The sequence below is a fragment of the Neopsephotus bourkii genome, unplaced genomic scaffold (assembly GCF_033783945.1).
Source record: "Neopsephotus bourkii isolate Nb327-2 ecotype Australia unplaced genomic scaffold, CSIRO-AGI_Nbou_v1 NB_107, whole genome shotgun sequence".
NCBI classification, from domain to species: domain Eukaryota; kingdom Metazoa; phylum Chordata; class Aves; order Psittaciformes; family Psittacidae; genus Neopsephotus; species Neopsephotus bourkii.
In genome coordinates, this window is record NW_026900624.1 from 16,987,407 (window position 1) to 17,008,068 (window position 20,662).

The 20,662-nt window shown below is 51.8% G+C and overlaps 2 long non-coding RNA genes across 2 annotated transcripts in view; one reads left to right on the plus strand and one right to left on the minus strand.

The window, feature by feature from the left end:
* The window catches only part of LOC133218371 (uncharacterized), a 145,125-nt gene that overhangs the window by 115,165 nt on the left and 9,298 nt on the right, over window positions 1–20,662 (minus strand). The window lies entirely within an intron of this gene.
* LOC133218352 (uncharacterized) overlaps window positions 767–20,662 on the plus strand; it is a 48,332-nt gene continuing 28,436 nt past the window's right edge. Inside the window, exons 1-2 of the long non-coding RNA XR_009727108.1 lie at window positions 767–1,261; window positions 16,886–17,066. This is a non-coding gene — a long non-coding RNA (uncharacterized LOC133218352). The remainder of the gene's footprint in view (window positions 1,262–16,885; window positions 17,067–20,662) is intronic.

A 20,662-nucleotide genomic window follows, 5' to 3' on the forward strand; every position in this document is an offset into this window, starting at 1 on the left:
AAGTTCCTCCAGTTCCAACCCCATACCACGGGCAGGGACACCTTCCACTAGACCTGTGTGCAGTATCTGGGGGCTGAGCTGTGCCTGGCTCCCTAGCACCGGATACACATGGATGGCTGTTTCTGACTGTAGGCAAGATCTCCATCAGCACTGGCATGTGTGGGTTTGGGCACGGGGAGGTGGAAGTTCTTCCAGTGAGTGTCGCATGTACCTGAAGGAACGTGGTTGAGGGTGATCTCTGAGGAGCTGTTGCATTTCTGTGTGTGGTGATTTAGGAAGGTTGTATGAAAGGCAGACTCCCCAGAGCAGTCACACGTTTGTGTTTGTGTGCGGATGAAAGGTTTCTCTCACCTCCTGTTGCATTTCTGTATGTCAGTTTTCCTAGTGAATACCACAGGGGTATATATTAAGTTGTAGTTTTCCACATACCTGTGTCAGTAGGTGTAGAGGTGTTGCATGCATACGTGTGTGTGTGTGTGTGTAGTTCCTCAGGAGCTATTACTCGTACCTGCATCATTCCTAGATGCTGTTGTATTTTCACGCGAGTGACTTGGCTCTGAGAAGCCGTATCCTCTGTGTGTGTGCGCGACTGTGATTCCCCAGCAGCTGTTGCTTGTGTGTGTTCCTGGGAAGCTGTTGTATGTTGCGTGTAGCTGTTCAGCAGCTGTTGGAAGGAAATGGTGTGTGTGTGTGCAGTTTCCCAGCAGCTGTTGCATGCGTGCTCATGTCTCCGGTGGAGGCCCACCCCTTTCTGCCTGTACCCAAGCAGTGGCTGTGCAGTCAAGGAGAGCTCGGAGCTGGCTCTATGGGAGAGGGACCTTCTCCTGTCACAGCCTTCCCAGCTGGGAGAAGCAGCGCCGGCTCTGCCCCCAGAGCCCTATCAGCCGAGCCTGTGGAGAATTAATCACTTGCGTTTTAAATGCCAATACAGCCCTTTCTGCCTTCTTCCCCCAGTGATGCGGATGCGGCGAAGGCAGCAAATCCTCCGGCTGTGCGTGCCCTCCCCGGACTGCTGCTGCCGCGCTCGCGTGTGTGCGTGGCTGGGAGCGCTGCCTAGGTGCAGCCGGGAATGAGGCAGCTGTGGGGCAGGGGACAGCACAGCTCCAGGGGTAACTGATACAAGGCGGGGGGGACCCCCCCATTAAGATCACACACCCCTGTGGGGCTCCAAGTTGCTAGAAGACAGGGGTCTATTGTGCCTCTACTTCATCTCTGCCATGCCCGGTATGGAAGCAGGGCGCAATCGCCCCTCCAGAAGCAGGTATGTCTGCATGTGTGTGTGTGTGTGTGTGTGACACGTTTCTGTGTGCGGTCCTGGTGCAGCTGCCTTGCGTGTCCTCGGCTCCCTGTTGGCCGTGTCGCCTCTCGGAGAAGCGGCTGAGATTGGAGGGGGAGGACCGGGGTGGGGGGGGAGAAAGGCAGGATGGATGGATTGCCTTTCTCCTCCAGCCTATGCATGTACCCCCTGGGTGGGGGGGGTGGATGTCTCTGAGCTGAGGATGAAGGCAAGGGGTGAGTGCATGGGAGATGGGGAAGTGCCCAGGGGTGAAGGGAAGATGATGCCTACACGGGGTGATGGGAGGGAGGGAGGCTTGGAGATAGGTCCCCCTTTCTATGTGTGTGTGTGTGTGTGTGTGTGTGCAACTCGCTTAGGATCAGGATGCTGAATAGAATCAGGGCTTGCTGCATGCAGCTGGGTTTGACTGGTCTGCTTCTACTCAAACCTTGCAAGAGGAGGGCATATGTGTGTATGTATGTATAGGTATGTATGTGCGTGTGTCTCTGTGTGTGTATACTTATATGTGTCTATTATATACATATATTATATACATGCATGTGCACATACAGGTATAGATACACTGACATATAGGTTTATTGCCCGCAGAAGGAGCCAGCCTCATCCCACAGCCCCCTGCTCCCTGCCTCTTAGCAAACTTTGCCAGGGAGCCTTTGCAGACAGTGATGTGTGTGTGTGTGTGTGTGTGTGTGTGTTGTCTCTGTGTGTGGCGTGTGAACATTTGCCTGGTTTGGATGCAGGGGAGTGAGTAAATCTCTGCTCTGCTTTTACACTGCTCTGCTGGGAGGCTGACTGGCTGCAGAAAAGTCATTGCGTGGTGTCTGTCGGGTGTGTGAGTGTGCGTGTGGTGGCGGAGGGAGCTGGGTGTTTATGTAGGGGCCCAGGACAGCTACTCAAATGCACACGTATGTCCATATGCATTGCTTGCAGGGGGTCTGCGTGACCATTTTGGGGTTTTTTTCCACCATAAAAAGCATGCCCACATTTTTATGCATAAGGAGCCTCTTGCTTTGGAGCATGGGATGGGGGAGGAGAAGCTGAATGAATGAATGGGAGCAAGAGGAGGGGGAAGGAGGAGGTATGGGGGTGGGGGAGAGAGACAGACAGACGCATCCTATTCTCATCCCAGGACAGGCAGGAGTGCACAGCTGCTGCTGTTCCCATTCCAGAGCTCGGATCTGGCTGGGTAAAGGCAGTATAAATCTGCTAATGCTGCAGCGGGCAGCATATCTGGGAGCTGCTGTGCGTAATGCCCTCTCCTGTGTGTGCTGGTGTGCATGCACCTTACCTCTGTGCATGCCTGCGAGCACACATGTGCATATTGCATGTGTGTGTGTGTGGAGGCAGGGGTGGCTGTGTACAAACACTATGCCTGCAAGCCTTGAAGGCACCCAGGGAAGGAAGTGTTGGTGATGGGGAGAAGAGCATCGCTCGGGCGCTGCGGGCGCGTGCATCTTGCAGCCATGCACAGCCCGCGGTCCATTGGCACCCACTATAGGCTCACACAAGCGTCTGCTGCTGGGGACTGGTGTGTGCACACAAAAGTGGGTGCCCATGTGCAGGCCAGACTCAGGAGGTGCTCCCCCTCCTTTCCCTTCAAGGCTGGAGAGCACAGCGCTTCTCCCCACCCTGGAGGTAGGGAGCTATAAACCAAACCATGGAGCGGGGAGAGGATTGCTGAGATTGGAGCCGGGAGGGGTAAAGATTATGTAGGGAGTGGGGAGAAGGCAGGGGGGTCCATGTCCCTGGAGGGGGCCTAGGGGACTGGGAAGCCTGGCTGCATTGCATGCTATGAGCCAAGGAATTTGTCATGCACTGGGAGGTGGGAGGGAGAAGAGCGTGTGTGAAGTGGGGAGCTGGGGTGAAGGGGGAGGAAGGGGACTGTGCCAGGGTAGAAGGGCATTTCTGGTGACCTGCATCCCCCACCCTGTCCCCACACAGTCCTGTGTCCCAGGAAGCACGGCCTGACAGCATCACTGATGTTCTATTCAAAGGAAGCTTCATGTGCATGGAACATGCATTATTAATATATTTAAATAGAGCCCCCCTTTCGCCTCCCTGCTCTATGCAGACCGTACCAGCAGCAGCGAGGAAGCTGCAGGGAGTGGAGGGGTGCTGACGTGGTGCCAGTGGTGAGAAACAGCCACTTCCATCCCACTGACTTCCCCAGCCTAGAAATCTTTCTCCCCCAGCCCCCTCCCCAGTTGCCACCCTCCTCACCTTGTTGTTTTCCTCTGGGAGGTGGTTTGCTTTCAGGGCATCCAACTCACCAGCATGTAGATATGTCAGAATGAAGCAAGCTGATTTCTTTGCTTCCCCCCCCCAAAGCTATGACACCAAAGGAAGAAGTGTGAATGAATGGCCTTTCCCTCTCTTCACCCAGCTCCAGGCAAAGTGGGTATTTGGGAATACGCTGCCTGATCCGCTGTGCTGGTGCAAAGCTAAGCTGTGGAGCAGAAGCCGCTTGGAGGGTAGAGAGGGCGTTTGGGAAAATGGGGCATATGGAGGTGGAGGTTTTTCTGGGGGGCAGCTTGTGGGTAAAATCAGAAAGGTGGAAATCACAGGCAGGGGGGGAAGCAGAGGGGAGGGAAGCATAGTGACAATGATGTCCGTGGCGTTTATTCCTACCTGGGTCATGTCAGAAGCCAGATGCAGCTTCAGGCAGAGTGCGGCTGCCTCATCTAACTCTGTTGAAGAGTGGTGGAGAGCCCTGCTCACCTGGGAGAAAAGCTGGTGGTCACATCAGGGCCTGCTGAAACCTCCCAGTGCTGTCAGCAGATGTGTCAGAAAGCATCAGCACATTTGCTGAGAGGCACAGACCCGGCTGCTCTCTCCCTCATCTCAAATAGTGTGTTTTTTCCCCTAGGGTCCTCAGGTCCCCAAGTGTGGGCCTGGGCTAAGTTGTTTCTGTTATTAGTGTGAAGGAGGGGTGAGGACATGCAGGGAACACCTCTGTCCTCACACTCTGGTGAGCTGATGAGCAGAGCCATGGTCTGGGAGAGGCATGTGGTGTCCCCCAAACACACTTGTAGCCCCCACCCATGCTTGGGTACCAGAGCAGGACAGGAACAGGTTAGGTGTTCCAGGAAAATATCCCCTTTTCTGGGAATGGAGGAGCTTTTGCTTTCCTTCTCCATGGAGCAGTGAGGGATCCCAGCCTGCCAGCAGGTATGGGGATAACTGGAGCATCCTCAGTAGCACTGCGGGTTCTGCTGGTGGGGATTGCTCGTGCTGGTCCCGATGCTGAGCTACAGGGGAGTGTTGAGCTCTATTTGGGGTTCTTTGGGGGCAGAGGTCAGTGTTCCTCAATGCCTTTCCAGGTGGGAAGAGGGATTAAGGAGGACATGGATTTCAGCCACTGAATGGAAGCAGGCTGAAGGCATGGGAGCCATCTCCTACGCTGGGTGTGTGGGTGTGAAGTCCTCTTTTTGGGGCTGGAATGGCAGAGTGCAAAGCTCAGGGAGCAGACCAAAGGGCTGCGACCCACCTCCAGTCCCTTCTCTCTGCTGGGTCAGCTGTGATCCAGAGGAAGGCTGTATTTAAAGCCCCATATGGGTCAGGCTTGGCACTTTGGAGGTGACAGGGACTGTGGGACTGCTCTAGCATTTGCATCAGTGGCTAGATGGTCTGGCAGCAGTTACAGCTGCATTTGTGTCCTGGCTTTCCTGTGCTCCCCAGCTGGTGTTAGTGTGGTAGCTTGCTTTGCCATTGCCTGACCTCCTCTTTAAGGGATTGCAGCAGTTCTTCGGGTCTCCTTGGAGCTCAGGGGTACCTAGCCATTGCCTGAGATGAACTTCTTTCCCCACAGACCGCACTGACCAAACAGTTTTCTGTCACTGAGGAGAAATGACCTCATTTGCTCAACACTCATAAGCCAAGAGGAAACCCAGTTCCAACTGACCAGCTGAGGTACAGAAGGAGGGAAGGGCAGTTGTCATTCTTTCCACAGCATTATAACGGGTGGGAAACAAGCTATTAAGAGCCAGGCTGAGGTGAATAACTTGATGGGTTTGGTCACTATGTTGATGTTGCAGAGAGTCTTTAGGGTTCCCAGGCAGCCCTGGGTAGACACAGTGGCTACATGGTGTCTTACAGCATAGCACCAGACACTATGGAAATAGGCACAGGATCAAAACCCTGTAGGAGAATTTGTCCTTCTGCTAAAGGTAAGGCCCATTCATTGTCCTGTGCTGACCCAACTGATGTGCTGGGTCCATTCCTTCCTGTCCACAGTCACCCTGGGGGAGTGCATCTTCAGCTTTTCACATAGGAGTTACACCCATCTGGTTTCAGTAAGCTGTAGGGGAAGGACTGTTTGCAAGAAACTGTAGGTACTTTTGACTCCTGTGGGTGTCAGTCTGACAGCAGAGATGGGGAGCAAATAGGAAGGATCATAGGTAGCATGACCTAGGGACAGTGTCACGAAGTGCCACAACTGGCCTATGGGGAAGTCCCTTCCTTCCTTTCTTCCCTCCTAACTTCTGAATGGCTTGGGTGATAAGCTAATCACCATGGAAGGCACTGTAGGTATGCAGACTGTGTCTCAGGAAGGGGTACAGGCTACCAGTTGCCTTAAGGCAAGGTATCATATGTTTGTATTCGTTCTTTCCATGGCTCATGCACTCAATCTGTAGACCAGATGGGTCAGAGTTGCCTGTGTAATTTTAGGTTCCTGTGAGGACTCCATGAGCTATCCTTCCTCTGGGAACACTGGTTTATGCATGAGAACATGTATGTTGTAAACAGGGAGAGAACCATTTTCTGCTAGGCTTTGTCCATTCGTCTTGTATGCACGGGTCACGCCTGTGTGCGCATGTGTATCTCATTTCCTCTTCAGCTTCGTCTGTGTTATCCATGTATCCATGTGTTCCTGTGTGCATTTGTGTATGTGCCTGTGTGTGATGCAGGTAATTGGTTTATATCTGGAGTGATCACGTGTATGGGTGTGTATATGCACCTTTTCCATCTGTTGGACTTGGTGCCCAAATCTCAGTACTTGATGTCTCAATCCAAGTATGTGTTTGTAGTTGTGTGCCATGCTCAGCTGGAGGACATTCATCCTACCTGTTCATATATCTTCTTCTCCTCATGTCTTGTGATTCTTCTTCCTTTCCTTGGGGAGAGGTCTTGTGCTTCAATAGATAGTCTTGAGTTGTATTACCTGGTGCCACATGTATGAAGTGAATTAGCTTTCCTGGCATCTGTGTACTCAAGTACCTCCAGAAACATCAAGCTGTGAAGCACAAGGAGAACCAATTAATATTTCCAAGGCTTTATTGAGACTGGTCTGAAAAACCTGGCATTCAATCCTGGGTGCTATGCTAGCTGAAGGAGGGTGAATAAATAAATTGGAGGGAATTCAAAGAAGAGCAACAAAAATTATGAAAGGGCTAGAGGGACTTACTTATGAGGAGAGATTAAAAGAACTAAATATGTAGAGCTTGACTAAATGATGATACTATAACAGTTTACAAGTATTTGAGGACTGTAAACACCAAGGAAATGAAGAGATTATTTAAGGTGGAAAAAGACAGGCAAACTCAGAAGTATGGGATGAGGCTGAGCAAAAAGGTGAATATTTGGCTGGCTCTGAGGATACATGCAAGCTTCCTGGTACAAGTGCTCAGACCGACTATGGAATAGTCTAGCAGGTTTACAGAGATGCAACTGCTTGCAGCAAAGAAACACATGGTGGTGAAAAGGGGTGGAGGGAACGAGCATGGACACCATGGACAATGGTGGAGGTGGAGTGATCTACAAGGCCTCTTCTTCATATGCACCACTGCCAAGAACATTCCAAGAAGTGTTTGATTGTCTTTCACCTTTTATTGATACCCTGTCTCACCGCTGGGGAGAACCTGCACACACTGCTGTTGAGGGAGCAGAGAGATGGTACAGGAGGAATGAGTAAATGGAGTCTGATGGAGGTGGAGGACGTTATTACTTCCACCTCTCCATCCTTGCCGTCTGAAGAGGTACTCCAGGAAGCAGCCCTGTAGGTGAAAACGGAGCTTTGCCACAACAGCTTTCTAGGAGGGCACAGGCTGAACCCACCAAAGCAAGTTGGTTCCCATTTTCCAGACAAAGATGGCTTGGCATGGGGACAGTGGGGTCAGGAGGATCAGTCTTCCTCCTCTGAATTTCTGCTTACAGATGGTTCAGGACTGGGACAATAAGGTCAGAAAGATTAACACCCCTCCTTTTTCACCCCATTGCAGTCAAAGGCCAGGAAAATTGAGTCAGATCATAATAAAAGGATTAGTGTGGAGAGGCTGCCATGAATAGTGTGATAGACAGGTCAGTGAAGGGAATTCAGGAGGGTTGGCCCTGTTACAGATGGTCTGCTGAAAGGGCTCCATGTTTATCAACAGGGAAAAGGGATATGGTCTTAAAAAGTCTGGAACAAGGTATTGAGAGGGGTAGGAATGAAGCACAGATGTTATTCCCAGCAAGGATCTGTACTGGGGATGACTGCTTTAAATGGCCTCAGATCTCTACAGCTTTAGGGCAGAGGGAAAAATGTCCTTCTTGGAATGGACTCTGTTGTTTGTTTCCTTGTCAATACCTCCAATAGGATCAAATGCACCAGAATGATATTGCTACACAGAGGTACTATTTGCCCATGACTTCTGCATCAGCCTGGCTATTGAAAACCATAGGAGTATAAGAAGGACCCTACTGAGCCACGTGCGAGGTCTTTCTGGTCTCCAGATCCCCAGCAGTGTTTGAAAGAGGCAAGAGGAAGAGCAGTGTGCAATGCAAGACCTCCTGTCATTTGTCTTGAACCTGTTACTTTCTGGTTTAATTTCCTGGCCCTCAATTTTTGGGTGGGAAGAGATATTTAAACACCTGCCTCCTCTCCTCTTCCTGTGTCATCTGTGGTTTTATAGACCTGTCTTATTTTATGGTCTCTATTGCCTCTTTTGCACTAGGCCTTCACCTTTCATCTTTCTGTATATACCAGCTGCCTCTTTCTTGGCTATAGCACTTCATCTTTGTAGTGACAGAAGGACGTGAGGCATCGCTAGACGGGAAGAGACATCACACTGATGAGCTGTGCCAAGTCCCACACAGGTATAGACTTCTGTGTCAGCTGCAGTGGCATGTTGTAGGAGGTTAAGAAGCTGGGCAAAATCCCTGAAATCATTTTAGGGTGCCCTTGGAACATCAAGACAGGACTGGGCAAGACTCTAGGAGGCTTGGAAAATAGGAAGGGGAATTTTGAAGTGGGCCTCAGGGTGTGAGGATAGGTTCTCTGACCATGGGTGCTGGTGGTCAGCAGAGGCAGGAGTGGTCAATGCAGAACAAGTGAAGGCATTGAAAGGTGATAGAGATTTGATCTGAGCTCTTACTGAAGCATGTTCAGGTAAGTCAGTTGATGGTGGAACAGTCTGTAGAAGCAAGGGGAAAGTATAGCTTGGCTATTTTGCTGGTATAATGGGTGCTGGAAGAGAGTGGAAGGAGGAGGTTAAGAGGACATGGACCACCTATAAGGAGGCTCTCAGGCCTAAGCACAGCACAGGGACATCTTGACCTACTTAAAAGAGATATCCAAGAGTAAGCTTCTAGGTCAGGGCTAGGTTTTCCTATGGCAGATTGAGAGATACAGCAACAAAACTGTGGCTGAAATTAAGATTTTCTTATGTTTCCTGGCTAGCTGAGGCCCACAGCCAGGTTATGCAGGAAAGATGAATGAAAATGAAACATTGGCCATCTTGTCTTCAAGCATAATAGGTTCAGAGGGAGGGAACTCAAGCCAGGAAGAAAAAGTCTCTGGTGGGGTGCAACAACCTCGTGGTATTGGAAGGTAAAGAAAAAGTGCCCTGGTAGCCCTTTTATTCCCTACAGAAAAACAATGTTCTGAGTAACCTTTGGATTAAAGGCAGTAGGTGACTGAAGTGAGTGTGGAAAGCCTGCTTAGATGCTGCCAGATGTGACCAGGGCTAGGACTGGCATCATGGGGAGGAGATGAGGGGAGAGGTCTGGTGTGAAGGAAGGGGCAAGTGGTGAAGACAGAGAAGAACAACATCAGGGGTGACAGTGGCGGTGAGATGTCTGTACCAGCCATTTATGCCTTGAGATTTCAGTCTCTGCTCCCCACTGGGTGCCTCTCAGGGGACAAGGAAGTCTTCTTCAGCCACAGCAAACTGTTCCCAGCCTGGTTACAAACTGGGACAGTGCAGCTGCCTCACTCTTTCTTACATGCTAAGGAAGGTGGTAAGACTTGTTTCACATCATGTGTGTATAAAGCTTTTCTCTTAGCAGTCAAGAGTGGAGATAGTGAAGGAGAAGGTGTCTTTTCTGCCTCCCCTCTCACTTTCTACCCTTTCCTTTCTTCTGTCTCCTCCCCTATGCTGGTTGTAACCTTTCTTCCCTTCGCTGTCTGCTCACCTAACGTGGGCTGCATCCCGTGTCTCTGTTTGTTTTCCTTTAATCCACATGATGGATCAGTGACAGACCCCCACTGTAGTTTTTCTAAATCAAAGCCCTTTATCTTGAATTGAGCAAGGTCAGGGGAAGCTTCTTAAGGCATCGCTTGTATTTTCTATCTCTGCCTCAGAGCAACTTAAAGGATGGCTCAACAGGATTAGTAGAAAGCGCAAGATCGGACAAATGGATTTGGCAGGGGCTGGCTGGTGGGCCTGGAGGAGCTGCACTGTGAAGTGGGAGAGCTCCTTGCCTGCTGCCCCCTGTGCCCCTGGGCAGTGAAGGCAGCTGGGCTGATGCTGAGCACAGTGCTGTTGCTGCCCCCGGAGAGAGCAGTCTCAGCCTGCAGCACCACTCCTGGCTAAGAAAAGCTACTTAGTGCAGGCTGGGTGCTTTAGGGCCAATGCACAGGGGAGATCTGTGCTTCAGGGACAATTGCACCCAGCACAAGCCTCTCTGCAAAGCCTAGAGGGACATGCCAATTACAACAGAGCTATGTACAGCTGGAATAGCGTGGGTCAGGCCTCAGGAACAAGCCAGGATGCCATTCCCTGCAGTCACAGGTCTCCATGGCAAGCTTCCCATTCCCTTCGCAGCCTGCCGGGTGATGCTGGAGGTGTGAATTAGCAGTCAAGAAGTGCTGTCATTAGACTCTGCTTCCTTGGGTTGGCTTCTTCTGCTTCCCTCCTCCCCTTGCTTGTCTTATGCTTTTGCAAGTGTGTGTTTGAGAAGAAAGCGTCAGGCTTGTGGAATGGCAGAAGGGCACCAGGCCATATGTAAGCTCTCCTCACACAGCCTGGCTGGCACACTGTGAAGCCCTGACCAGTTCATGGCCTTTGCTTCCTCCCCAGCATCTTGCTGCTGCTGGCAGCACCAGTTTCCCCCATCTCTCACCCAGGGGAGCAGCTGGCTCTGCTTGGGATGGGAGGGGGTCTGCAGCAAGCTGCTCCTTCACTTGTGTTGACCAAGCTGATTTGACTGCTGTGTCCCAACAGGGACCCATCCCTTGCCACCGCACAGTGAATCTGTGCTGAGGGGGAGCCCCAGCCCATTTGTTCTCTGATCCCACAGGTAACCACTTCCCTCCTTCACCTGAACCCCCTCTGTCCTGGACTGCATTCTCAGTGTACCAAGGCTCAGTGGTCAGAAAGAAGACTCGTGAAGAGTATCTTCCCCGGTTGCAGTTAGCAGCTACAGTCCGTACCCCATCAGGCAGACACCCCTTCCTTGCACACAGTGTTCAAGGGTGTACGCCTATCGTCTTATCCTGTGTGTACATGTATGACAGTGTGAACTGAGTTATGAGGGAATACAGATCCATGCATCTGGCCTTGCTTTCCCAAGCCTTCCAGAACAATGGGATAGCTGGATTAATCAGGCACATGACTGCTCCTCTCCAGTGCAAGGACTTCCCTCATCCCATTGTCCTCTTCTTATTGGCAGTCCTTCTCCCAAGTGGATGAAGGGTCTCTCTGGGATCCCATTTCCTCTCTGCTGTCCTCCTGCACCAGCCTGGCTGTACATCCCAGGGCTTGTCTTTGGTGTAGGGCACTCCAGCTTCTCAGCATGTGTTGCCCATGGGGAAAGCTCATGCTGTTTCTGTGTAGAAGAGGATTTGCATGCATGGTCGGGGAGAGACAGCCTGGCCTGTTTATTCTTAATGCTCCGTATTATCTCCATTAATAATGCCACCTCTGCCTCACATGCTAATTAAGGCTCAAGATTGTTAATGTAATAGGGAATTTGGGCAGAGACCACACAAGGCTGGCTGGATTAAGTTAACCTTATGGACTGTTAATGGATCTCCTGGAGGGGCATTTCTGCCTAATGAGAATCTGGCTTGAATGGTAATCAGGGGCTCGCTTGCCACATGCCCAGCATAGCTGGGAAAGCTGGTGAGGCTGCAGGGCAGGACATGGGAAAGGCATCTGCAGGAGCTGTAAGTAAAGCCTAGGAGGGAATAGGAGGGCACAAGGTCAGAGGGGAAGACCTCTAGGTGAGGAAAGGATTGGGGAGAGTGGAGTAGTGATGCTGGTGGTGATGCACAGTGGAGAGCCACAAACAGGTCCTGAGGCTGCCCCCATTCTTTATGTGCTGGGTGTTTAAATATTAACACAATGGGCTGTATTTCCTGGTTGTGACTTCCAGGAGTGAAAAGGGCACCCAAACTGTGTTAGCGGTGAGCAGGAATCTAGGGATAAAAACCTGGGAAGATCCCTGTCTCGTACAATGTGGGGAAAATGTTAGGGAAGGAATCTCATTCTGAGAACCCTTAGTGTAAAGAGTGCACTGCCTTGCTGGTGAGTGACAAATGAAAGGATGGGTCTCTGTTCAGAAGAAACCTGGAAACAAATTAATGGGGGCAAAATTGAGCTTAGAGGCTAAGCTTTCAGTATTGAGAGTTGGGTGAAGTTTGGCGATATCACAGACTCAGGATTGCTGTTGAAGCAAAACAGGAGAAGCTGCAGTGTTAGGCTGCATTTTCAAGGCAAAAGTCTATGATCCTGGGCCTGGATGAAACTGGGTCTTGCTGGGAGCCCCTGAAGCCTTCCAGGGAGGGTGTGCATACTTTCACATCTGGCTCCTGTGTGCTAATTTTATCCTCCAAAGGGAATAGGTTCTGAGTGGGATATAGGGCAAAAGCAAAGCCTGAAATGGAAGCCAGTTGTTTGCTATTTCAGTTTGAGTGATTTAGAACAGCCTCAGAATAAGCAGAGCTCAGGGTAGGGTGTTTGGGAGGAAAGTAACGATGTGCAGAATTGGTTAAAGGAATAAAGAAATATCTTTGGGGTTTTCTTCTTACCAAAGTCCCACTGCCTCAGGAGGTGCCCCAAGTGGGCAGGTTCCATGCTTTGGATCCTAGCCTGGAGGCTACTCAGTTCCTGTGGGATCTGGCTGAAGGCAGCCTTCTGATGAGGGAGCAACAATGTCAGAGCAACTAAGACATGTTGCTTTGGCTCCAGAGGTGTGGATCTGAGCTGTGCTGACTTCAATTTGTGCACCCAACCCATGCAAGCCATGAGTCTGGTTTGTAGCTTGCAGAGTCTGGGGGTGCAGGTCTGTGGGTTTGTGATGCAGTTCATGGGGTTGGAATTGGGCGACAAGAGCATGGAGAGGGCATAGCACCAGTCCAGGTTGCCCAGTGAGGTTTTTCTTTCCTTTCTGGCACTTGGTAGGGGAAGATACCAGGGAGCTGCAAGGAAAGGAGTTCCCGTGCTGTGTGTTGTGTGGGAGTTGGTTCCTAGGGCAGAGTACACTGCTGCCAGGGAGCCAGGGGAACTGAGGGGAGGTGAGAAATTAAAAGCAGAGACCAGGAGGAGAGGCAGCGCAGGAGCCAGACAGACTGTTCCAGCCGAGAGGGATCCCCTCCCTGCAGACCTGTATGCAGCCAGGGGTGCGTGCAGTACTCATTGTGCTGTACCCATAGCGTTGCTTGCACAAGGATGCTCACTCTGCAGGCGTACTTGGTGTTGCATGCACAGGGGTTTAAATGCTGTGACACACACATGAGACAACCTGCAGAGGACACATAATTCTCTGTGGCATCTCACAAATGCACTCATGTTTTCAGCAAAGATCAGATTTGCACACGGACACACTGTTCCCCCTATATATAATATAGCACTTGGATGTAGACATGTACACATACATGTTCCATGCATCAATACCTGCATTCCATTGCCCACAGCAGGCACATGCACAGCACCAGAGGCCACACATTCCTGAATACCCATGTGCACACATGACACCACATTGGCCGTGTTGCCCCCTTTCAGCACTATCCCATGCAGATGGACACACTCATGGCAATACTGACAGACATTCATGGTTTAGTGGCTTCCAGGTCTCCTTGCTTGCCAGCATAAAACTGGCATGTGAAGGTGAGGCAAGCACATCCCTGTGGTGAACACCACACTGATGTACATGTGCAAACACACATACGCATCCCCCTTGGCTTCTGTTTGCCTTGCTTTTGCTCTCCTTTTCCTTCTGTTTTGCCAGTTATGGTGCTTCTTCCATGCCCCTGAAGCACAGGAGCAGATGGTTTGGAGGTCAGTTTAGGATGATGTTCCTTTTCCACTAGTGGCTCTCTTGAGCTGCTTAGCTCAGTAATAAGTATCTCAGAGATGAAGATCTCCCTTGCCTATCCACAGCGACACCTCTGTTATCTCTCTGCACCTATTAGAAATCTTGGGTCCAAAAGCCTCTTCCGACTGCCTTCATGACCCCACTTTAACCTAAGTAGCATCTCAGGCTGTGGTGGCTTTTCCAGGTTCAGCAGCATCAGTTAGCTTTGACCAAATGAGGCAACTCCATCTCCTCTGTGCTTTGTATACGTGTCTTGCTGAGCCCCAGAAAGACTCCCTCACTTGTCCTCTTTCAGCCTGCATTATTCATCTCCTGTAATGCACAATGAATGTTTGTGGGAAGAGCCATGCAGGTACAACTGAGCACAGTGCCGAGGAACAGACGTTCCTAGCAGGCTGAAATTGCCTGGGTGCATGGGCCAAGTTGAGATGAGAGAGGGGAAATTTTTACTCCTTCTAAGTGCTTCTGAAAAGCCAGTGGTGGAGGTAGAGAGGAAGAGGGGCTGGTTTGGAGGGGTTGAGGTGGTGGTGGTGGCTTCTTTAGCCTCCTCTAATGGTACTGCATGAACATGTGTGTGGTACATATGTGGGAAGGTGGGAGTGCTCTGGAGGAAGGTTTGAAGTAGGTGGCGTTGGGGAGCAGAGTCTACATGCCTCAGTAACAGTGGGGAAGGTGTATGTGCACCCGCTGGGGAAGGGCTGGGGGTATTCTGTGGAGAGCTGTGGGAACAGGGTGCTGGGCACACAATGTGTGCGAGGGCAGGATGCTCCTGGAAGAGGCTATTACAGTGTACACGTTACTGAGGTCTGTCTGTATGTCCAATAGCACCAGACAGAGCTTGGGGGACTCCATTTTTCCTCGGTGTGGCTGGAGCTAAACCTGACTGCAACTCCTGCATTGCCTTCGTCCAATCCACCCTGATGCCAGCCTCTTTGTGTCTATGGGCTCTTCCTTTTGTGCCAATACCCACTGCTCCCAGTATAGCTACAGACCCCTGTACCACATGCCTGTGGTTGCACCCACATCAGCTGCTCTTCCTCCCCCCTTGAAACCCTATGTTTTCCCATGCCTCTCCCATATTCCAGTGGTACACAGTACACAGGCTTGCCCTGATGCTGAACCCTGATCACTCTCAGTCATTGATAGCAGTATCATGCTGTGACACTACCGTGCTTGTTAAACAAGTCTGGCAGAGTGCTTGCTGTGCCATTCCTGGTGCCAGGCCAAACTCCTCTCCTTCCATCACTCCTCCTTACCCACCTTGCACATCTCCTTGTCTCTCCTGGGGCTTGGGAGGAAGCTGGTGCCATCCTGGCCAAATCTCTGCTTCTCATAAGGGTTTATCTACTTCTTCACCATGCTTAGGTTTTGCAGTCACGTCCCCTGGTGCCAGCATCAGCCAATTTCAGAGCACTCGGGGCTGGAGGGACCTTGCACTCTTCTTTGCATGCAAATTATGCACATCTAATGCCAGAAGAAAGGAGAAAAGGAGAAGGGATGAGTGTGGATGCTCTTGCAGGCTTTCTGCTCCAGAGACCTTGCTCCCAGGAGCTGCAACATGTGTCAGCAGACAGACACATGGGCTTTGCTGGGAGGTGGTAGAATGGGGAGAACTAGAGAAAGTGCAGAAAAAGGGGAAGATCTCGGAGATGGAGGCAGTTTAAGCAGAGCTGGTGTGGCAGTGGTGTGTGTGTGTGCACACCCATGCAGGTACATAGAACAATACAGCTGTCCCCGAAGTGAGTTCCAGCTTCATAACTTTGAAGAATGTCATTTTTGGGGTGTTGAGTGATGCTGGCTGGCTGCATTTCACGTGTAGCTTCTGTTTGTCTGCCTGTGCTGGATGTAGATGAGTATTTGTGTTTTCCATGTGACAGAATATGGCTGGTGTTTGATGGTGCTGGGGCTAGCGTTTAGGATCCATCAGGATGGTATGCTGCTGTGTGGGCTGAGTTAGGTGGGTAACTATCTGATGCGATCAGTTTGTATGCTGCAGGCGATTCGTAAGCGTAGTACATTTGTGTGTGATAGGCAGCTAGTGCTGCTTGCTTGACTTATGTTCCTAAGCGCGTGGAGATGTTTTAAGCGCTTTTGTTTTCTTACAGATGTACGTGTTGTGATTTGTTGGTGCAGTGTTTGCGCTGATATAGATGGTGTGTATGCGTGTGTGTGTACACATGGGCACTTTTTATGGTCTTTGATGTGGAGGTGGGCTGATTAAATGGTGTGCATCTGTTTGGTGACAGTTATATGTAAGTGGCCGGGAGTTTTCATGTGGTAGGTATGTTCAAACATCCAGCATGCAGCTGTGCAGTGGTCAGTATTCGCTGTGCTGTACAGAGGTGGAACAGGCTGGGTGGAGTTAATGTGGTTGTGTGGTGGTTGTCTGAAACACCACGTATGCAGGTTAATACAGCTGTGCAACCCCGTTGGTGCAGGACGCACATGAAGAAAAGGAACACTACACGCCTTGAAAGGACCCTGAATGTTTGGGGGATGTATTCAGGGTGATGCATGAGGGCATGAAAAGGCCGGTGTGTTTGCATACAGCATGTGTGTAGCAGTCTGAGCGTCAACAGTGTAGTTGCAGGGGGGTGATGTGAGCAGGGCCAGGAGGCAGCCTGCCTGCGTGTGTGCGGCCACGTGTGTAGGCGCACTTCACCTTCCCCCTGCACAGGGCCAGGGGCTGTCTCCTGTTTGCATGCAGCGGGACAGATAGACTCTTAGGAAACAGCCCATCCTCTTCCCATCCTTTAGATCTGCTTCCATCTGTCTGTCTGTCTGCCCTGCTGCCTCTGTCCAGTTGTCTGTGCCCATCACCACCAGTACGCCCTGAGCAGCTCACACCCCACACTGCCTGTGGACTCAGCAGCTGTGCATCTCTCCGTCCCTCCCACACACACACATTCACATGCACACGCACCCTGGATCTTCATCTGTGGTATATTCAGTTGCCATTGGAAACCTAAGAAAGAAGTGAATCTACCCTCCAAGTCTTAAGCTGGTGATTTTTTTCCCTTTTTTTTTTTTTCCTCCTTTTTTTTTCCCTCCCCTTTCCTCCTCTCCTCACAGAAGGCGAAGTCGTTCGCAATGAATCCATGGCAGCTTCGATCGAGTGGTGAGCTGAAGCACCTACTCACAGGCCACTCCTTGATGTGACTGAAGAGAGGCCTTTCCCAGCACTCGCCGAGGAGAGCAGAGCCCTGGATTTACCTCCTGCACACCCTGGCACCCCCAGCACTGGCACCGCGAGGTAAGCACCTATGTCTGTGCACCTCTATCCATCCCTGCTTCTTCCCCAGAGGAGTGAGGAAGGGGAAAAGCAGGGGTTTCTGCTGTGCTGTGAACAAAATATAGGCATCCATCAGCCTCCCTCCAACTCCCCCCCCGTCGTTATGGAGAGCTGCTCCCCCTCTCCAACCCCCTTTCCCTGCAGCTCTGCATGCCTGTGCAGGGAAGGGGATGTTTGCCGAGCAGCAGGGCTCCCCTGCGCGCAGTCCCGAGTGCTTTCCCCTCCTTTCCCATCCCTCCCTTGGCACACACCTGTCTGCTCTTCTGCCCACAGCATTTCCCTGCCCTCCCCCTGTTTCCTGGGAGAAGGGGCAGCCGGGCTGACGCTGCTGCAGCGGAGCATCAAGCTGCTTTGGCCAGCAGCATGGCTGGGCTCCGCGGCCCTGGAATGAGTCCCCCTGGGGATGCAGCTTGCAGCAAAGCAGCAGTGGGCATCACAGTGCCGGGAGCGGGGCGTGCAAGGGACGGGCTCTCCCTCCCTCCTCGTCTCACGGATATTTTGAGTATCCCAGCTCCCCACGGAGGGCACTGGCCTCCATTTCCTAGCCAGGTATCTCCTCTGAATACCCAGACCAACCTGGCACAGCTTTGGGGATGATGGGCGTGCTCTTTGTCGCTGCTTAGCTGCTGTCCCCTGGTGATCCTGCCCAGCCAGGAGGGATGTTTTCCTCCTGGAGACAGCGTGTTTCATAAGCTGGGAACACCGTGTGCCATGCACAGGCAGTGGAGGTGCCCTGTGCCAAGCCTGACCCATTTTGGGGCGCAAAGCTCTTGGGAGCACCTGAAAGGGCCTCCCGCTGCCTAGGGCTGCCCTTTCGCAGCTCCTCTGCTGGGAAGGCAGGAGGATCAGCCTCACTAGTTCCATGGCATGTCTCTGTGCTGCTGATGCTGCTGCAGCGTGGGGATGGGAGCAGGGAGCAGATGTTTCTCCCATCGCCTGGGCAGGCCCAGATGCGCTGCTGGCCCTCGAGGAGCACGGGCGTGCCTGGAGATGCCTTTCCCCAGAATAAGACCCCAAAGCAATGAGCTGCTGGCAAGGCGGCAGGCAGAAGGCGTGCTGAGAGTGGGGTTTAGAGGGGAGGTTTGGGGGTTTGCACCTGCCAGGCTGTGGATTCAGGCTCTGAACAGGCTCTGGGAGTTTCTGTGTCAGGTTTTGGGGCTGCTGCTTTTCTTCAAGGGGAAGGGCCAGTAGGATCTGTGTTGTTGCATACTGGTGTGGTGTCTCCTGAAGGAGGTGAAGAGTTGCTCCTCTCCTGCGCAGGTCCCACCTGGTGATGCTGGCAAGAAGGGTGCATCTTCCTCTGCATCTCCCCTACTGCTATGGCAGGACCCTGCCATCAGCCCTCACTTCTTTGATGCCCCCTCTCTGACTACCCTGACATCTACCCTTCCACTTGAACTGCTGCCTTCAACTTCTGTCCAGTGTTCTTCCTCTTTGGGGGTACTTACAAACTGATTTTCCTTCCTTCAACATCACCCCTTCCTCACTCCCTCTCCTGCACTCCCCATCTCTTGTGACCCCTCAGTGCAGGAGCAGGAGCAGATTTGGGCATCCTCAGGAAGGGCTGATGTCCCCTGGCAGGATTGTTTCTGATTGCTGCTGCCAGCTGACAATACTGTGAAGTGATCTTTTCCCCTGTGGTTCACACCCTTCGGTGCGTGAGCGTGTGTGTGTTACGGGTGATGGAATGACTGTAGCGATGCTGATGTGTCACTGCTCCTCTTGGCCGGGGCCTGGCAGGGAGCAACACTGTGCAGTCGCTCTCAGTTTCTTTACTGGGGAGTTTGCAGAAAGCAAACTCTTCCCTGATGGAGCCTCCGAAGCCATTTGGCATTGTTTTAATTCCTCAGCCCTCTCAGGACATGGCTTTGGCACTGGCTCAGGGTGGACAAGACAATAAATCCAGCTCTAGGGAGCTTGGTACTGGGTCAAAACTGCTGCTGCTGCGTGGTAGAAAATGCTGATCCTGTATGAACTCACTCTGCTGCTTAGATTTGTTTAGAAAACAATGTTGGCTTAACTCTGTACTGGCAAGGTTTATGTTGCACTGGGTAATATCTCTCTGCACAACTCTAGCTGGATGCTGGCTCAAGTGTTTGTCCTTCCACATCTGGCACGTCTCCGGATCACGTGTGCTTTGGCTAATCTGACAGACGCAATTGCACACCGTAGCCAGCCAGGTTGAGTCCCTCCTGTTGGGCAAGCTGGTTTGAAAGAGGGTTAAATTACTGTCTTAGCATGGGGCAAGCCATACCTCACACCAGGCAGCTGCCCTCCCCTTTCAGGAATTACAACAGCTCTGGTCTCCCAGGTGTCTTGAGAAGGGATGCATGGCAAGGCAGAAACCCAGCTTTCTGTATCTCTTTCTCTCCTAGCACCAGCCTGGGGCCAGGGAGATCCTAGAGAGACAAGTATGTCCTCTGGCTGGTGGCCACGGCTCTGCCTGGCTGTCCCCAAGGGTTTTTCAGCGGTGTCACGCACTGAAAAGGGCTGTCCACTGTCCTGGAGAGCATGTGTGCAGGGATGAGAGGATGCCAGCTGGGAGGAGGACAGGCTTCATGCTGAAAAGGAAGGGAAGTGTTGTGTCAACAAGAGGATGCTGCTCTCTAGCCCTCACCATCGCACAGACCCATGATCAGTGCATGGGGCCTGGGAGAAGTGTTATCTGTCCTCATAGGATCATGTTGACAGGAAATGAGGTTACACCATGGATGGAAGGCAAGGTGCTCACGTGGGACAGTGTACAAGCAAAACCCCCTCCTCTTACGGCAGGGACTTATTCCAGGTTGGTCACTCGGGTGCTTGTGTTGCTGAGGGAGGTTGAGTTGAAGGGAGGGAAAGGGCAGGAAGGTGATGAGAGATGGTTAACATCATGATTGTGTGTGGACATGTGCAAGTCTCTGGTGATGAGGAGGAGCATTTGCTGACCAGGTTTTGCAGTCTGAAGCCAGCTTTACTTTAAAGCCCAGCAAGATTAATTTCTGGGGTTGAAGGCAAGAGATGGCACTGCCTACAAAGATTTGTTGCTGAGGACTCCCGAACACTGATCCCAGCAAGAACTTTCAGGGGTCACTGTGCTGTGCCTCAGTTTCCCCTACCTTTATGTGGGACATGGTGTCACCACAAGAGGTGGAGAGGAGCTGAATGGGGAGGAGGGATGTGAAGGGCTGCTTACTGTTTGCATGGTGCTTCAGGTAGCACAGAGGGGTGCTGTTTGGAAAGCTGCAGCCTGTGAACTCTGCTGACATGGCTGCACGCTGACGTTCACAGCGGGCTGGATGCTGGAGGAGCATCCGTAATGACTAGGGTGCTGTGTGCCAGGGCCAAAGCAGCGATTCACTCAAGCCTCTGTTTGTTTGGGAAGAGAAAGGGAGTTTGTGGCTTGTCACTTAGGAAACAGAGTGGGGATTCAGCAGCGGAGGGCAGGCTTCATGGATGGGCCTCCCCAAGCATCCACGCTGCGTATCTGTGTATGTGTGTCAGGGGAGAAAAAGGGACCCTGGTACAGGCCATGACTACTGGCCAGCCATCCCCAGCCCTGTCATTTTACCTCCCCC